The following is a 16,120-nucleotide window of genomic DNA, read 5'->3' as shown; positions in this document are numbered from 1 at the left end:
AAGGTTTAGTGTTCAGTATATCAAAAGTATATTATGTCCACAAATTAATACGGAAAGCATGTTCGATAATAGTATTAAACTGCTTAACAAAGAACTATGAAAATATTAAGTGGCACAGCACCGGATTTCTGACAGTATTCAGTGTCTAACCAGAGCATTATGTTAATCAATTAGTATCCCATCAGTCGTTGTATGTGTAATTACCTTGCAATCTGCTTTCTGTAAAGGATAACAAGCAATGGCAAAGCCAAAAGTCTATTCCTTGGGATCTAATGGATTTGCCAATATTTTATAGTTTTGCTGTACTGCATCCCTGAAAAAAGGCGACAAGACGTGGCCATTGCAGTATGCATATGCCTACAAAATAATGAGTGCTTTCTGTTATTTTTATTTACCGATCTGAGAAGAATAGGTAAATAAACAAAAAAGTAGCACAAACGTGTTTTTTTTCTCTCCAAAAGTTGGTGGAAGGGAGTAACACAGAGGATGTAGGTGGAGTGAAGAAACAAGGAGGGCCTGGCTGTGGGGAAGCACTAGGGATGGCAACACTGAGGGCATGGCAGTGGGGAGGCAACATGGATGGCATGGCTGGGGGAAGCAGCACAGAGGACATGAGTGGGAAACAACTTGGATAGCATGGTTGGGGGAAGCAACAAATAGGTGGGTGCGGAAGCATCATAGAGGGTGGGAGAAGCAACAGGTAGGGCGGGGGAGAAGTATATGGATGAGACAGAGCAACATGGAGCATGGGGGAACACAGGCCAGGGAGAGCAACACGAGCACAGGTTGGGGAAAGAAACACATATGCGATATAGCTAGAAAATGGGTCAAACTCAAAACCACCACATGCACACCCATAGTGCATTTAACATATGATTAGGTGTGAGTTGCGGAAACTGTAATGTATTTATTTGTGAGGAAAGATTAATCAACGTATGCTTTTTAGGTTAACACGCTTTTTAGATTAAAGCCTATTAGATAGCACAGCTGTCTGGTTTTCTAAAGACATCTTGGGGACATTCAAAATGCATTCCGGCCGTTGATTACAATTGGCCTTGTGGTTTGTCACTCATATTTTCTGGATTTCTGTTTGCTGGCTTAATTTGTTTTAAGCGGTCAGGGTGAGTTTGTCCCTCCAAAGGGAGCAAAGCCATGCCACACCAACTCCCCTTGAATTCTTCCACGAGTGCTCCTTTCTGTAAACAGGCCTTTAACTCTCATGTTCTTATTTTGTCACATTTGCTGTACATTGAAATAAACAGGTCAAATGTAACGCTCAGTCTTTCGAGGTAGCTTGTGTTTACTTTTCTTTCCTGACTTCAAAGTGAGAGGTTCATGTCACAATCGTGCTGGATGCTGGGGGTAGGAAAGGTTTTTTCTAGTACACAACAACATTCAAATGAACTATGCAAGTACATCATAATCAGGACCACTGGAACTCTATTGTGCGGCAGCAGCGATTTTCACATAATTATAGATTTGCCACATTTACCACATAATTCTCCATTTGCTGCACAGTCTGCAAATGTTAACAAAAAATATTCAAGTTTCTAGCTCAAAGGGTTCAAAAGTTACTGAAAGTGCAGCGACGTGTTCCAGCGCAGTGGGAGGTCCTTTTCAAAACTTGACTGGTCAGCTTTCTGTTGCTTATTGCTATATTTGCCTGTTAAACTGCTACTAATGGATTACAACCAATGACCATTCAGTTTAAAAATGAAAAATAATAAAGTACTACTATTACAAAATGTGTTGCATTAAGTTGCATACTTTTTTTCCTTTTCATGTTGCATAATTTACTCAACCGCACCGGATAATTTGGCCCTTTCCTGCGTTGGAAACAAATTCTTTATTATGATCAAAACAGATAAATACGCTAGGGGATGCCATCCTCACACACTATCCCTTGTGCGCTGTACATTTTTTTTGGTTAAACTGTATATCAGTCCAGACATAAAACTCATTTTAATTGAAAACGTGCTGTCTGTAATTGCACTGTGCTACCACACTATGCATACTTTACTCTACGCCAGTCCACTCTACTTTGAACCACTGCACTCTACTCCACTTTGTGCGAGTGCACTGTATGCCACTGCACTCTTATCTGCACCGCTCTACTCTGTACCAAAGTACACTAAGCCACTCTACTCTCCACAACTACACATTTCACTTCACCACTGTACTCGACAACACTCCAGTCTATGCCACTCTAATCTACTCTACATCACGCCACTCCGCAAAACTGCACTCTACACCACTGCACTCTATGCCAATATACTTTACTCTGTAACACTCAACTCTATGCCCCTGCACTCTACACCAATCTACTGTGCGTCACTCTAATCCACTCTGAACCACTGCTCTCTTTGCCACTGCACTATACGCTACTTCACTCTACTCTATAACACTGCACTCTACCCTAGACTATTCCACTCCACTCCACTTCACTCTACTCTGAACCAATCTACTCTATACCACATCAGTCTACGCCACACAATTCTAAGCCACTCTAAAACACTGCACCCTTCGCTAACACACTCTACACAATTGGACTCTATGCCACTGCATTCTACTCTGCACCTCTGTACTTTACAGCAGTGATGTCTACCCCACTCTACTCTATCCCTCTCTACGCCACTGCTCTCTATGCCACTCTGCAACACTGCACTTTTGGCCACTAAGCTACAAGCCACTCTACTTTGCACTACTGCACTCTATGCCACTCTACCCTGCATCACTGCACTCTACGCCATTGCACTATCCACTCCATGCCACAGTACTCTGAGCTACTTCACTCTGCACGTTTTTACAACACTGCACTCTCTGCCACTCTATGTCACTAATCCCTACACCATTCTACTCTGTACCACTGCACTCTACTATGCACCACTCTAATCTATGCCACTGCATTCTACAACGCTGCATTGTACACTGCTGAATTCTAAGCTGCTGCGCTATACACCACTGCACTCACTATATTGTGCAACACTACACAAGCTCACTCTATGCCACTCCACTCCACTCTATTCTATTCTATTCTGCAGCACTTTACTCTATGCCACTTTGCTCTACTCAACACCACTGCACTATACGCCAATGAACTGTTTGCCAATCCACAATACACTGGACTCTACGCCATTTTACTCTTCACTACTGCATTCTATGCCACTCTACTCTGATTCACTTCACTCTGCACCACTGCACACTGCAGCACTCCACTCTGCACCACTGCACTCTACTATGCAACGCTCTGAAATATGCCACTGCATTCTAGAATGCTGCATTGTACGCTGCTGAATTCTATGCTGCTGACCTCTACGCCACTGCATTCTACACCACTATACTCAGCAACACCATGCTAATGCACTCTACAACAGTTCATTCTATGTCATTCCACTGTATGGTACTCTATGTGAATCTACTCTAGGCCACTCCACGACTATATGCTACTCCACTCTACAACACACTACGGCACTCTTTGCCCATTTAGTCTGCAACACTCTTCACCACTCTCCTCTACACCACTAGCTTTTAGCCATGCTAAACAGCAGCCACGCTGGTGTACCACATGGCTACAATACATTGCCAAAGCCAATAGATCTTGCATAGCAGAGACCTATTGACTTTGCCAATGCTTGTTATACACGTCTACATTACTTCGGTAACTTTGTCCAACTTTAAAATGATAAAGGCAATATAGATTATATCCGGCATGTTCTTGAAGGGATCAAAAGACGTGGGTGTGACATTTTATTGAAGGTGCCTTTGTATTCTTTACATAAAACTAAAAGAATGACTGTTATTGAACCTCCATGCTCAACTTAACTGCCCTCCATGCTCAACTTAACTGCGCAAAAAATATCTGGCAAACAGAAATTTGCAAACATATTCATCACCATTTATTTTCCTATCTCATAAAGAGGCATGTTTAAGTCTGCAGCATGCAAACTTAAGTTTCACGCCGATTTACTGAAAACGCGTTAGTATTTTAAAGCGGCTTATAAATTATAATTGGGATTTTTGTGTGTGCAATTGCAAAGCCTGGTTCTGTATGTAAAATTAATGCTTTGGGTTTCCAAAGTGTGCTGGGGGCACATGGTTTCCCAGAGAAGACATACAGTGCTATATATAACAATCTACACCCACATCAAGCAACAGACTGAAGTATGTGACAGGTTTTTCCAGTGCGTTTACTTTTTTTTCCAAAGGTAATGCATTTTTCTTTCTTTTTAAGAATATGTGACAGATTGGATAGGTCGTGTGCAGCAAAGGTGTGGCGGCAACAGAAAACAACTAAAATGCGGGGCAAAGTTAACAAATATCCAGGTTTAATTTGTCGATCCCTACCTGTTTTTTGTAAGCTGCTTAACTTTGCTGTATGTTTCCATTTGGGCTGTTCAGCAGGACGAGTGCAATAGGCGCGTTAGCCTTCCTCTCTGTTTACTGTCCTGACTTTAAGATAAGTAAGAGTCCAAAGTCCTCCAGAGCGCAGACACGCGGGGGCCCCAGGGCTCCAGGGATATGGGGCATTTATCAGAATCAACAAGTGTGCAAACACGACATTGTTCTTTGCTCAGTACTACCTCGCTGGCTTTTCAAAGTGAAATGAAAAGCTTAATGCATCGGCAGCAAGTCAGAAAAAAAACGTATGCACGTCTGGACTTTGAACTGGGTTTTGTAACAAACCTGCCGAGGCGCCAGAATATGAGATCACTGACAGAATATGGAAAACACACATATCATGTAGACAGAATATTGTGTCAAAAATATGGACGACCAAAATATCGAAAAGTTAAGTGGGAAATAGGTAAGTATAGATTACTGTTCTTAACTTCATATCTAGGTACCTTAATAAATATATATATATATAAATTAAATGCCAACTCACATGCAGCACTGAGTACGCACTGTATGTGCTGGAGTGCTCCTGTGGTCTGCGTTACGTCGGTCGTACAAGACCACACGTATACAAACGCATCCTCCAGCACCTACGGGCCATTACCAACGGCGACACTGCGTACCCGGTGGCCAGGCACTTTGAGGAGTTCCATGGTAAAAACCCTGCAGAATTAAGATACTTTGTCATCGACACGGTACCACCACAGAGGAGGGGAGGGGACCGTGAGCTGCTGTTGCGTAGACTAGAGACCAGGCACATAATCTTGTTAGACGCCCAATGGTCTCAACGGTGGGGAGGACTGCCACACATTTATGAATACTGTCCACAACATTAACTAACTATATAAATGTAAACATACTAGCTATCTCAATTAACTTTCTTATTGTTCAAAAAGTACTGTTATATCACTTTGCTAATTCATTTTTCTTTAGGTAGCACTATTTCTTAATTTATTCTACCAATATTTATTGCTGATTTTTCACGTATGCCAACTGTTGCTCATTGTGTACTGTTACTTGCCTTACCTACTTGGGTATGATTTCTAAGCAAATGTTAGCGATTATTACGCGCATACATTTGAGGTTTTGCCTTTGTATTTCATAATTCAGGCGCAGGGCTTTGGTACGAATCTTTTATGCATTGATGATCAGATCTGTGGCACAGTTTCTCCTAACATCAGAGATAACTATAAGTACACATATAAGACTATGGTTTTAATTGCAGTGTGGTGAAATAACATCATTTTTAATATAAATTTGATATATATATATCAATTTATTTTGATTGTTTACATCTTGTATTTGCTGCTATATTTATATATGTATTTATAATTATATTTATGTATTTATATTTATAATTATGGATAAAGACAGTTTCACCCGTTGATATACACCTAGGTTTGTTATATATATTATGAGCATTATACAATGGTTTTTACGTGCAAACGTGCATTTAAGCAGTAACTTGTTTAGACAGGGTTTCTTCCATGTCTATCAAACGTTTACTTTTTTGTTGGCACTAGCACTTTAAAAGGAGCACATAAGCCCCTACACGTTGTCATGTGATCAAGGCCTTGTTTGGCCGAAACGCGTAATGGTGGTGTGGTGGAGAGCAAAATAAAATAACTAGCACCAGTACCTGGGTTCGCCTCGTCTTTTCAAACCTGCGTGACTGCTGGAGACGTCTTTTATTTATATATATGGAAGAAAAAGTTGCCACCTAGGTGGGAATGCACTTACAGGTAGGAATTAATGCCAAAGCAAGGGCGCGAGCTGCGAACAAAGTCCTTTTCCTTTAACCGTCAAGGTACAAATGAGTTACGTTATATATAGTAAAATTGAGCTTATCTATAGAAACCTACCTTTACAATATTTTTGTCTTTGATGTTCTGGACAAAATATTTTTTCCACACAAGATTTTTTCTCTACTTTGATTGCACAAAAGAATACCATGTCACAGGCAGCAGACTTTGGTGAGTAAGCGATTTGGCCGAGCTCTAGAGCGCTGACTTGTTTATGAGCTCAGCCAAGGCACGCGGCAGTCTCACACACGACAGACTGTTCATCAGACAACACTTCACCTCCATGCACAGATTATCACAATGTACACTCAACATGCTGGTGCATTGGTATTAAAAATGCCCAGCCATCATAAATTTCTAGAACGAAAATGTCTACCTCAATAAAAAAAACATTAAAAAAACACCATTTGATTGTGCTGACGGTATGCATTCTCAAAGGGCAGTAACCCTAAACAGGGTTGGCTTGGACAGAAAAGAGGCAGGGGCCCCATTAGAGAATCATCTGGATATATAAATGGACCACATTTGGAAATTAGGACAGTTTTATACTTGTAAAGTACAGATATATAAGAGTTTTGCATGGTATGGGAGTCTGCATGCATTTGTGCTTGCTGCAGACAATGTTTGCGGTAACATCAGGGAATTCAACAGGAAAAAACACAGACTCACCTGGGCACAAAAAAGCCTAAGAACAGCAAATAATATCAGCCCATACACTAACCAGTCAGACCAGCCCTTCTGCCAGGTTCCCCTATAGGCTAGCCCAACTCTGACCCTAGAGCGCAGTAGAATTACCTAAAGTACTCAATGGCTAGACAGGAAAACAGGCTCAGAGGCCCAATCTCTGTGGCTCACACTTTACGCTCCATTGGACCACTCCATCAAAGTTATTTATTTTTTACCTCATGAACATGGTCCAAATCTGGTCAGTGTTCTTTCCAACAAGGCAAGAACATTGCACACTTTGCAAAACATGATGAATATGATATTTATATTCAAAACACAATCGGTGATTGTCATCATCCCTTCAGCTGTGGCATCTTGTGCATCAGGAGAGAAAAACAGGCAAAGGTGCACAAGATAGAGAATAGCTTAGAGGTGCCACTTTGTAGAGACCGATGGAGCAATTCTCGATGAAGAGAGCAGGGGACAGAAAGCAAAGGAAGATATAGAGAAGAAGGAATGAAGTCTAAACAGGAGTGTAGTTCTATAGTGTTACAGATGTAGGGGATGAGAAATGTGGTTAAGGAATAGGAGTGAGTTACTGTAACAACAATATCTGAAGATGCATTTACAACAGTAAGCGCTCCTCGAGGTTACCTTTGAAGGATCAGAAACATGGTTCAAGTTTAATCTTATTTAGAATGTTATTCCTTCTTCTAGACTTAAATCCTAAAAGGGAGCAGTTTATGGAAAAGTTTTCACATATCTGATTGGCTTTAGACAACTAAAGCTTTCGCCCAGTGCCTGAGGTATTGATTTTATATTGAAGGCATAAGGGAATGTCCAATGGTCAGTTTAAAAAAAAGACATGCAGACCTAGCGATAGTGAATTTTGCTGAGTGTGTCACGTATAGGACAGATTTAAAAGAGGATATGTGAGAAATGTGTAAACCAGTTAGAATAGATAGTTCACAGCCTTAGTGGGATGTAACATTAGTCAGAGGTGAACGATTTACCCAGATCTCTCACTGGGTCAGGAATGTCTTTGGGAGTCCCCTCACACATAGATTAAAAAAATCTTGGTAGCCAGTACTTCCGCCTAGTCCTGAAAAGTTGCTTCGACATCAGCAGTGAAGGGAAGTTGGAGTGACCTGCCTGGAGCACGACTCCCTTAAAACCTCTGCCACTCAAGTGCCAGTGGTGTTTTGTTGCAGGTTGAACTCTTCACCAGTCGTTGCCAACCTTAAAAAAAAAAAAATGAGTGTTCTAGTACCACCATGCAGAAACTTAGTTTCCACATAGTACTGTAGCTGCCTTTCATATAATTACTAATTTTCATACTACAATATTTGATAATAAAATGACTTAAGTTTTCAAAATATGCGATCAATTGATTCCGTTTTTTTTAAAGGTCTAAACCTTCCAGAGTTCAAATTCTGGTTAGAAATTTTTTTGGGTCTGAAACATTGTGTCCACTGAGGGTCATACAGAAATTATGTCCTGAACTAGTTTGTATTTAGCTATTTTGCTACAAAAAAATACAATCGATCAGATATAGAAAGACCGAGTCCTGCCACTGAGGAAACCACACCATTCTCCATCAAGTCCATATTTTCGTAGTAGGGAGAGCAACATATTTTCTTTCTGGCAAAGTTTTTTGACTTGTGAGAAGTCTGCAATATCTCAGTTAACTTTTGTTGGTGCTAAGGGTTTTCACTCAAACCACAATAACTTTCACTCAAAGTTTTAGTAAAGGTGTATGTGTTATCTTTGTAAAATTAGTTTTTTTGCTGAGGTTTTCTATGCACAATGGAAAACATGTTCAGAATTATTCTACGCACTTTTACCATTTGTGGAGCTCTCAAAGCACATTGTCATTATGCAGGCATACAGCAATCATTTCTGTAAATTGAATCATATTCATGACCATTTAATCAGTTTTAAATACAAATATTGTAGTGATGAACTGTTGCAAATGTCAAGTTTTTCAAACAAATATGGCAAATCAAAAACATTGGCATCCGCAAAGTTGCAGATTTTTCCATAAACCTTTTCAAATTTTGTCAAAAGCCTTTGAAACGCCATACAAAACCATTATGAGTTATGTTCATTTGTAAAGCACACTATCACCCACAAGAGTATCATAGAGCTGAGCAGGTGTTTGTACCTAGCCTTGCCTATTGGAAAGTTGGTTAATTGAAAAAACGGGTTTTCAGCTTCTTGGTGAATTCAAGAAGAGAGGAGGAGGCTCTTATCTGGAGTGGGAGGCTGTACCACACTTTAGGAGTGAAGAAAGAGAATGGCCGTTCTCCTGGGCTGGTTCTGTATATGAACCGGATGTAGGAATGTGCAAAGTGGAGGTGTCTGGGGGGTTGTTGGAAGGAGATGCCACTGTTCAGGTAGGTTGGGCCTAAGTTGTGTAGTGCTTTGAATGTGTGTGTGTGTGTGATAAAGAGAAGTTGGAAACAAGCGTGTTTGTGCATGGGGAACCAGTGGAACTCTATGAGGTGTGGTGTCAATTCTGTGTGGAAGGCGAGGAAGAGTCTAGCTGCCGAGTTCTGGATGATTTGTAGTCTACTAGTGAGTTGCTTGAAGATCCTGGCACGGAGGGTGTTACCATAGTCCTACCGATTGGTGACAAGGGCATGAGCGAATGTTTTTCTAGCCTTGCATGGGAGTTATTTTACCATCTTCGTCAGCATCTTCAGGGTGTGTAAGTAGGGTGTAGTGACGGCATTGACTTGTGAAGTCATATCCAGTTTGCTGTTGATTATTCTAAGGCTCCTAAAGTGTTTCTGGGTTTGGGTATGGGTCAGAGTTTAGCGAGTTACCAGTTAAAATCACACAGTGAGCTGTTCTTGCCAAAGATCACTACTTCTCGCTGGATGAAGTTGAGCTTGAAACATTTAGCTTTTATCCAGTTAGTGACTTTGGTCAAGCAGGTGGTGAATTTGTTTCCTGAATTGAGGGTCTGGTCTAAGAGGGAGAGTATGAGGTATTGGTTGTGTGTAATTGGTGCGGAAGAGGATGTTGATGCGTGCATGGATGACGTTGACCAGTGTGATTGTGTATGTGTTGAAGAGGGTGAGGCAGAGCGATAAACTTTGAGGTACTCTGCAGCTGAGTGTGTAGGTTTACGAGGATTAAAGTGTGAGGTTGACAGCATGCATTCTATCAATTAAGAAGAAGCAGATCCAGCGGCGATCAGGTCCATGGATGCCAATCTCCTGCAGTCGTCTGATGATGATAGGGTGTCAGGCCATGACAAATGTTGCAGAGGTACAGGAGAGTGAGAATTTGTATAGTCCCTCTATCAAGAATCATACAGATATCATCTGTGGCAGTGGGGAGTACTTTTTCTGTTTTCTGGTTGGGCCTGAATCTGGACTCTGTGGCACTGAGGAACTGGTGATTGCTGAGGTGGTCGATGATGTGTCCATTTATTAGTTTCTCTAAGACCTTTACCGAGTATAGTAGAAAGGAAATGTGTCTGCAGTTGGAAAGCATGACTGGGTCAGCGGATGTGCACTTGGTGTTCTCTATCTATTGGTGGTAGCATCTTATGAGTCTTTATCTGTGGTGTCTTGACTTGTTTTCCATTGGAACTCTAGTTGCGTGCAGTGCCATTGTTAGCCTTAGTCCTCTGTGTACCAGCTGACCTGTGGTCAGGCTGTTAGTGTAGAGTTGCGCTTGAGGTGGGAGCCAGGGTGTTGGCACAACCGGTGATCCAGATTTGAGATTTTTTATGTCTTATGTCAAGTTATTGGTGTGCTCAGGCAAGTGCACAGAAAGAAAGCCCATTCATCTTCTGGAAAGCTTTTCCAGCTGTGGCAGGTAGTTCAGGTGGTAGTAGGCTTGTGGTGGTGCAGGATGGGTTTGCAGAAACTGATGAGGGTGTGGTCGGTCTAGGTCATAGTTGCTGGCTTGTCAAGCTGGCTGACTGAAGGGAAAATTGGATACAGTAGGTTCCAGCGGTGTGTTGGTTCAGTAACAGGCTGGGTGAGGTCAAGGTTTCTGAGATTTTCCAGAAGGGCAAAATAGTTTGGGTTGGTGCTGTTTTCTATGTGAACGTTAACATTTCCAAGGAGGATGATGGTTGTGGATTTGATGATGAGGGGTGTGACAAAGTCTTTGATGTTGCTGGCTAAATTGTTGTGGGATCCTGGTGATCTGTAAATGAGGGTTTTGCCCAGGAAAAAGTTGATTGTAATGCATATCTTGAACTTTAGGTGTTCCATGTAGCTGGTTGGGGTGTTTGTGTAGGAGGTTCAAATGTTGGTTTCTTTGAATAAAATGGGGACTCCAATTATGGGCTTGTGCGGACATTCTTGCCTGGTGATCTTGTAGCCGGCAAGGATGGCTGTAATGATGTCCAGTGCAGAGGTTGGGTTTCGCCATATTTCCACGAGAAATACCATGGTCGTTCAGTATGTGCCACATCTCCATGGCGTGTTTGGTGAGCGAGCAGGTGTTGAGGAGCGTGCATGCAAGTATGGCGGGCTGTGGGGTTGGTGTTTGGTATGTGCAAGTGTGAACAGGTGGCTGGTTTGTGTGAGTATGAGCAAGCGGGTGGTGGGTGCTATTGATGTGGGAGTGGTGGGTGTTGAATGTAGGGGAAAGTATGAGAACTTGCAGGAAGCGCAGGTGAATGATCCTCCCATGTTGTGTGGTGTGGTGTGGCAGTAGTGATGTAAGTAGCACCAGGGTTCAGAGCAAGGAGGAGAGTGGCAGGGGAGCGGAAACGCTGTACCAGGAAGAGATGACAGGGAGGCCGCTGGTTTTTAACAAGATAAACTGACACAAGCAAGCACAAAACAAGACGCTTTCAGCCGGTACAAGGAGAACATATATATAGCTCCTCCAGACCCCATGAGGGGGCCCCAAGAAACTTGCCCTAAGCAAGATTGTATGCGAATATATTATCCATACGGTGGTCATCCCTGGTACAGCGAACCTATCCAGTACATATAAACACTTGGATCCAGGTGAAATTGTTTGTATTAACCAACAAAGCAGAAAATATACAACAAATGGAATAAGAAATTGTTGGTATTAAAGGTAGCTCGAAACTACCAGATTCGCTCATAATCTGAGTGATTTTAAAAACCGTCCTGAAGAAGGTGTACCTATCCTTTGAAGACACCGAAACGCCGCGTCAACTTTTTGGTTTTTAATGTATTTGTGTGTATGACTGTGCAATATTGAATTTTATGTATTGTAATTAAAAATTCTTTTTAATAAATTGTTATTTTTACCACATATGCACATAGGTTTGTTTTTGTAATGCTACAGGACTTGTATATGACAGAGTACCCAAAAAAACTGATGCTCAGTTATTGGTCAGCTGAGTCTTGTTGCTGTCTTTTGACCATAGGGTTGTTCTTTGAGTAATGGTGTGTCTCACTGGATTAATTGTTACAAGGGACACCTCGGCATAAGGGATATCCTTAAACTTAGGGACTGTTTTTCCTTTTTTAAGATTGTTTCACCCTGTCCCGTATTGGTACATAGGGTATCTCCCTTGTTTGTTCTTTGTCATTGATACATCCACCATTAAGGTCTTGGGTTTGTAATGCCTGTGAAGGTCAGTTCCTGTGTAGATGGGTGATGGGAAATGAACTCCTTTAGCTTGGCTTCTTTTAAAGACGGTTTTGGTGAGACACCAGAGTTGTCACTTCCTGTGCATATGGATAACGAGTGATCATCATCAGCATTAAAAACAGAAAGAGGAACACAAATACATGGAGAGTTTATTTACCACCAGGCATCGTGCCATAGAGGTTTTGGGGTGCTTAAATTAGGAGATGAGCTCAACATCAAGGAAAATAAACACTTCAAGTAATAACCGAATACAGTGATATTAACAAGGTTTGACTGGAGAAGATTTAATACACAGCCAAATTTTGAAATGTATTCAGGCACTGAAATGAACAAGACCATCATTCCTGATAAACTTTGAATGCAAACAGAAGGCATTTATAGGGTCATTTAGTGCAAAATGGAGTGATTATTCTGTGAGATTTAGTACAATCTATTCTAAATCAGTGTTGTTCCACAACCAGGCAGTGACTTGATTTCAACACAAGGGGTGTCTTACATTGGTCCACGATTTACACCATTAATGATTATACCAAAAGTCTGGCATGTATGCATCCTTCCTATACCGACATTGGAGGCTTCTAATTTACACAGGTGATTTGTAAACTTCTGCAAGACAGCACTCGTGAAGTAAAAGACTATTCAAACATAAGCACAGATACTGCAGTTTGTAACCACATCATATTATTGTTCACTATGCTGGGTAACACATTGATTCCACCAGGTCTTAAAAGAAGAAGGGGAACAGTTAGGAACTTCCTGTCGGGCATCACTTGCAAAGAACATGTTGTCCAAAAAGGTTTCTTAGCCTCGGTGTAGGTTATTCAATACGTTCCCTGAATACTCAAGTCTGAAACAGAAACATGTTTAGCTGGAGTCAAAAAGGTTTCAATACTCTACAACCGACTTCCCCATTCTGGGTTTAAGAAGGAGACCCATGGAGATACCGCTGCGCTATATAAAACTTTATAAATAAATAAATAAATGGAGAGACAAAATGCAAATATATCTGACATGGAACAATAATTTTTAGTGGTGGAAGCCAACTGTAAAAGAAGCTTGTGGTTTTCAAGCTAAACCTGGTCAATTCAGTCATTTAAGTCTCTTGAATTCTGGGAATAGGTTGAATGACTTTGGTTAGTCTGCTTATCCTCTGAGCTGAAACTGCATAATAGCTCCTCTGCAGCATGTACCTGGGTGAATTATTAAAGCTGCTGTCTGAATCGACTATTGAAGTATTCTCTACACAATGAAGATGTAAATCCAGAACTGATGGATTTATGTGCCAACTCTGGTGATTGGATTTTTCACATCACAGAAGGATGTCATCACAGTGATCTAAGATCACAGTTTGTCAATAACAAGGGAGAGGAAAGTAACGGATAACCTCAGCATCTCATTCAAAATTCAAGTGTTTTAAAGGCTTTTAAAATTTATATTTCATACTCAATATTCAACAAACCACTTCTAAGCAACAATTTGTCCTCTGGAGAACGAGAAAGCTAGAATGAAAGGTCTAAATCTGAAAGTCAATTGGTCCTTAAATAACTCTGTTGTAGAATACAGAATCACTGGTGCTGAAGCTGCTTATCAATTGCCAAGCACAGAATAATAAGGCTTGGGTCAGATCATACATTTTTTTCCAGTGGCGCCATTTAATGCCTTGGTGGTTAGTTAAGGCAGTGCTTGCTGAAAAGTCTTGTGTAATTTTGTTGTGGTGAGGACGTGTTCTGTTGATTTTTGTGCTGCAGTACTTTTGAGCTGCATTATTGCACTGTGATTGTGTTGCATTGTACTACAGTAGTGCTGTATTTTGCTTAAACTGTTTTGCTTTGATGTGAAATGTTATTTTTCAAATTTGTGGTTATGGTGCTTTGTGTATCTTATTGTATTTTGTTTGGTTGTTTACTTTATATATGTCAACAAATGCTGCCACATGTCCAGTAAAAAGCTGCACATTACTGTAAAGCTCCCATGGTAAGCAACCGTTCACAACTGTTCAATGTTGTCAAATAGCGCTGATCCTGCTCTTTAACTTCTTGGGACACCACGGTAGCAAAAACAGTGCAATACGACCCTCAGATTCTTAGCTAAAACAATGATAATTCATATCAGCAGCTGGTAATACAGCTCAGTTAAGCACTCACTGCACAGAACAGCATGTAATATGCAGGTTACAGGTTCAAAGTAAAGTAGGACTGGTTCAACGTTTGATGCTTCAATGGGTGAAATGGTTTAATGAAGTAGGTGTTAATAACAACCACCATTTAAGATCAATGTAGCAGTGGTTAAGCATTCGCTGCAGATCTGAAAAGAAACAGTGCTGGGTTAGTCAATGTAGCAATCAATGAAAGGATTCTGCTCGAATATCATGTACCCGCTACCTAAGGGTATCAATACAACTTCTGGCCTGAAGCAGTCAGCTATTAACAATGAGAGGAAATGCATACCGAGTACTCAGAGAAGTAAGCAATGGAATCAAGTAGTCGACAAGTATAAAGCCCGTCCTTGATTTTTGACTGCCGATCAATGTTGAAATGGCGCATATTTCCTTGGGTAATTAGGTTAACACCTTTCAAGGCTCCTGTGGGAATGTGGCTGACCAATCTAAGAGGAATAGCATGGCTGCTTTCTGTTACATTTAAAAAAGGTCCAGACGAGATATCTTTGCATTTGTATTTATTGAAGATAAATACAATTAACCATTTAGTGAAAAGAGCCTGGGCAAACTGACTAACAAAGAATGTGAGATGATATGTAGAATCCTGACCCATGATTCCACAAGTCACCATTGGCCAGGATGCCACACATCCCCCTTTGTCAACACAAATATACAAGTACATAGTTACCAAACGAAATGTAACATGCTATGTGATTAGACCACAACCAAAAGTTTATGGGTAAACAAAACAACAAATATCTATTTTTCTACACATATAAAAATGGTTGTACAACATGTTCAACTGTTACACTTATGAACATAAGTTCGACACCAAACAAGAATATGAGTTGTATTCAAAAGTATTATGACATAACATAATCTTTACACCAAGCTGGTTTGACTTTCAATCTTGAGTAGCTGAATCTCTTGACTTATTATAGCTATGTTGTCTAAATGAAGACATAAATGAACCGGACGAAGTATCTAAACATTTTGGCACTCTAACAGCCTTGCACATGCTCCACACATTACTATCCGTCAACTCTACAACTTGATGCCCAGCACTAACTATTTTCATGGGCATAGAAAATGTGGATTCTCCAGCCTTTATTAATCTCCCCTTCTTCACTCGTACCCAATCTCCAACATGAAATTGAGACAAAGTACCCCCACATTTTTGAGATGACTATTGCCTTTCATTGGATGGCCAACGACACTTATCATTAGGTCTTCTTAATACTTTGGATTGGGCAACCTTGTTTTTCATCTCTAACATCCATGACTGATTTAAATCACAAACAGCCTTTCTCCCTCTCATTTTCTCAAATGGAGACAAATCCCCTACCACTCTAGGAGTAATCCTATAATTCCATACCAAATCTTTGAGGATCTGAGAGCAATTCTTGCCAGTGGATAATGCCAGTTGTACACCCTCCTTCAGAACCCTTCTCCACCTCTCAACAATTCCATTACTCTGTGGATAATATACCGATGTTCTAAT

General features: G+C 40.8%; 1 protein-coding gene across 5 annotated transcripts in view; it reads right to left on the bottom strand.

Annotated features, from left to right (window-relative positions):
• Window positions 1-16,120, bottom strand: part of GHR (growth hormone receptor) — a 1,047,683-nt gene that overhangs the window by 878,101 nt on the left and 153,462 nt on the right. The window contains exon 1 of one of the 5 annotated variants that reach the window (XM_086960595.1): window positions 4,345-4,606. The exons of the other annotated variants lie outside the window; for them this stretch is intronic. The gene's annotated coding sequence lies outside the window, so the exon portion shown is untranslated. Of the gene's footprint in view, window positions 1-4,344; window positions 4,607-16,120 lie in introns of those variants that run through there. 5 annotated transcript variants of the gene reach the window in all.

The sequence above is a fragment of the Lissotriton vulgaris genome, chromosome 3_1, assembly GCF_964263255.1.
Source record: "Lissotriton vulgaris chromosome 3_1, aLisVul1.2, whole genome shotgun sequence".
NCBI classification, from domain to species: Eukaryota; Metazoa; Chordata; class Amphibia; order Caudata; family Salamandridae; genus Lissotriton; species Lissotriton vulgaris.
The sequence above is the reverse complement of the archived record's forward strand: the minus strand, read 5'-3'. Positions and strand labels throughout refer to the sequence as shown.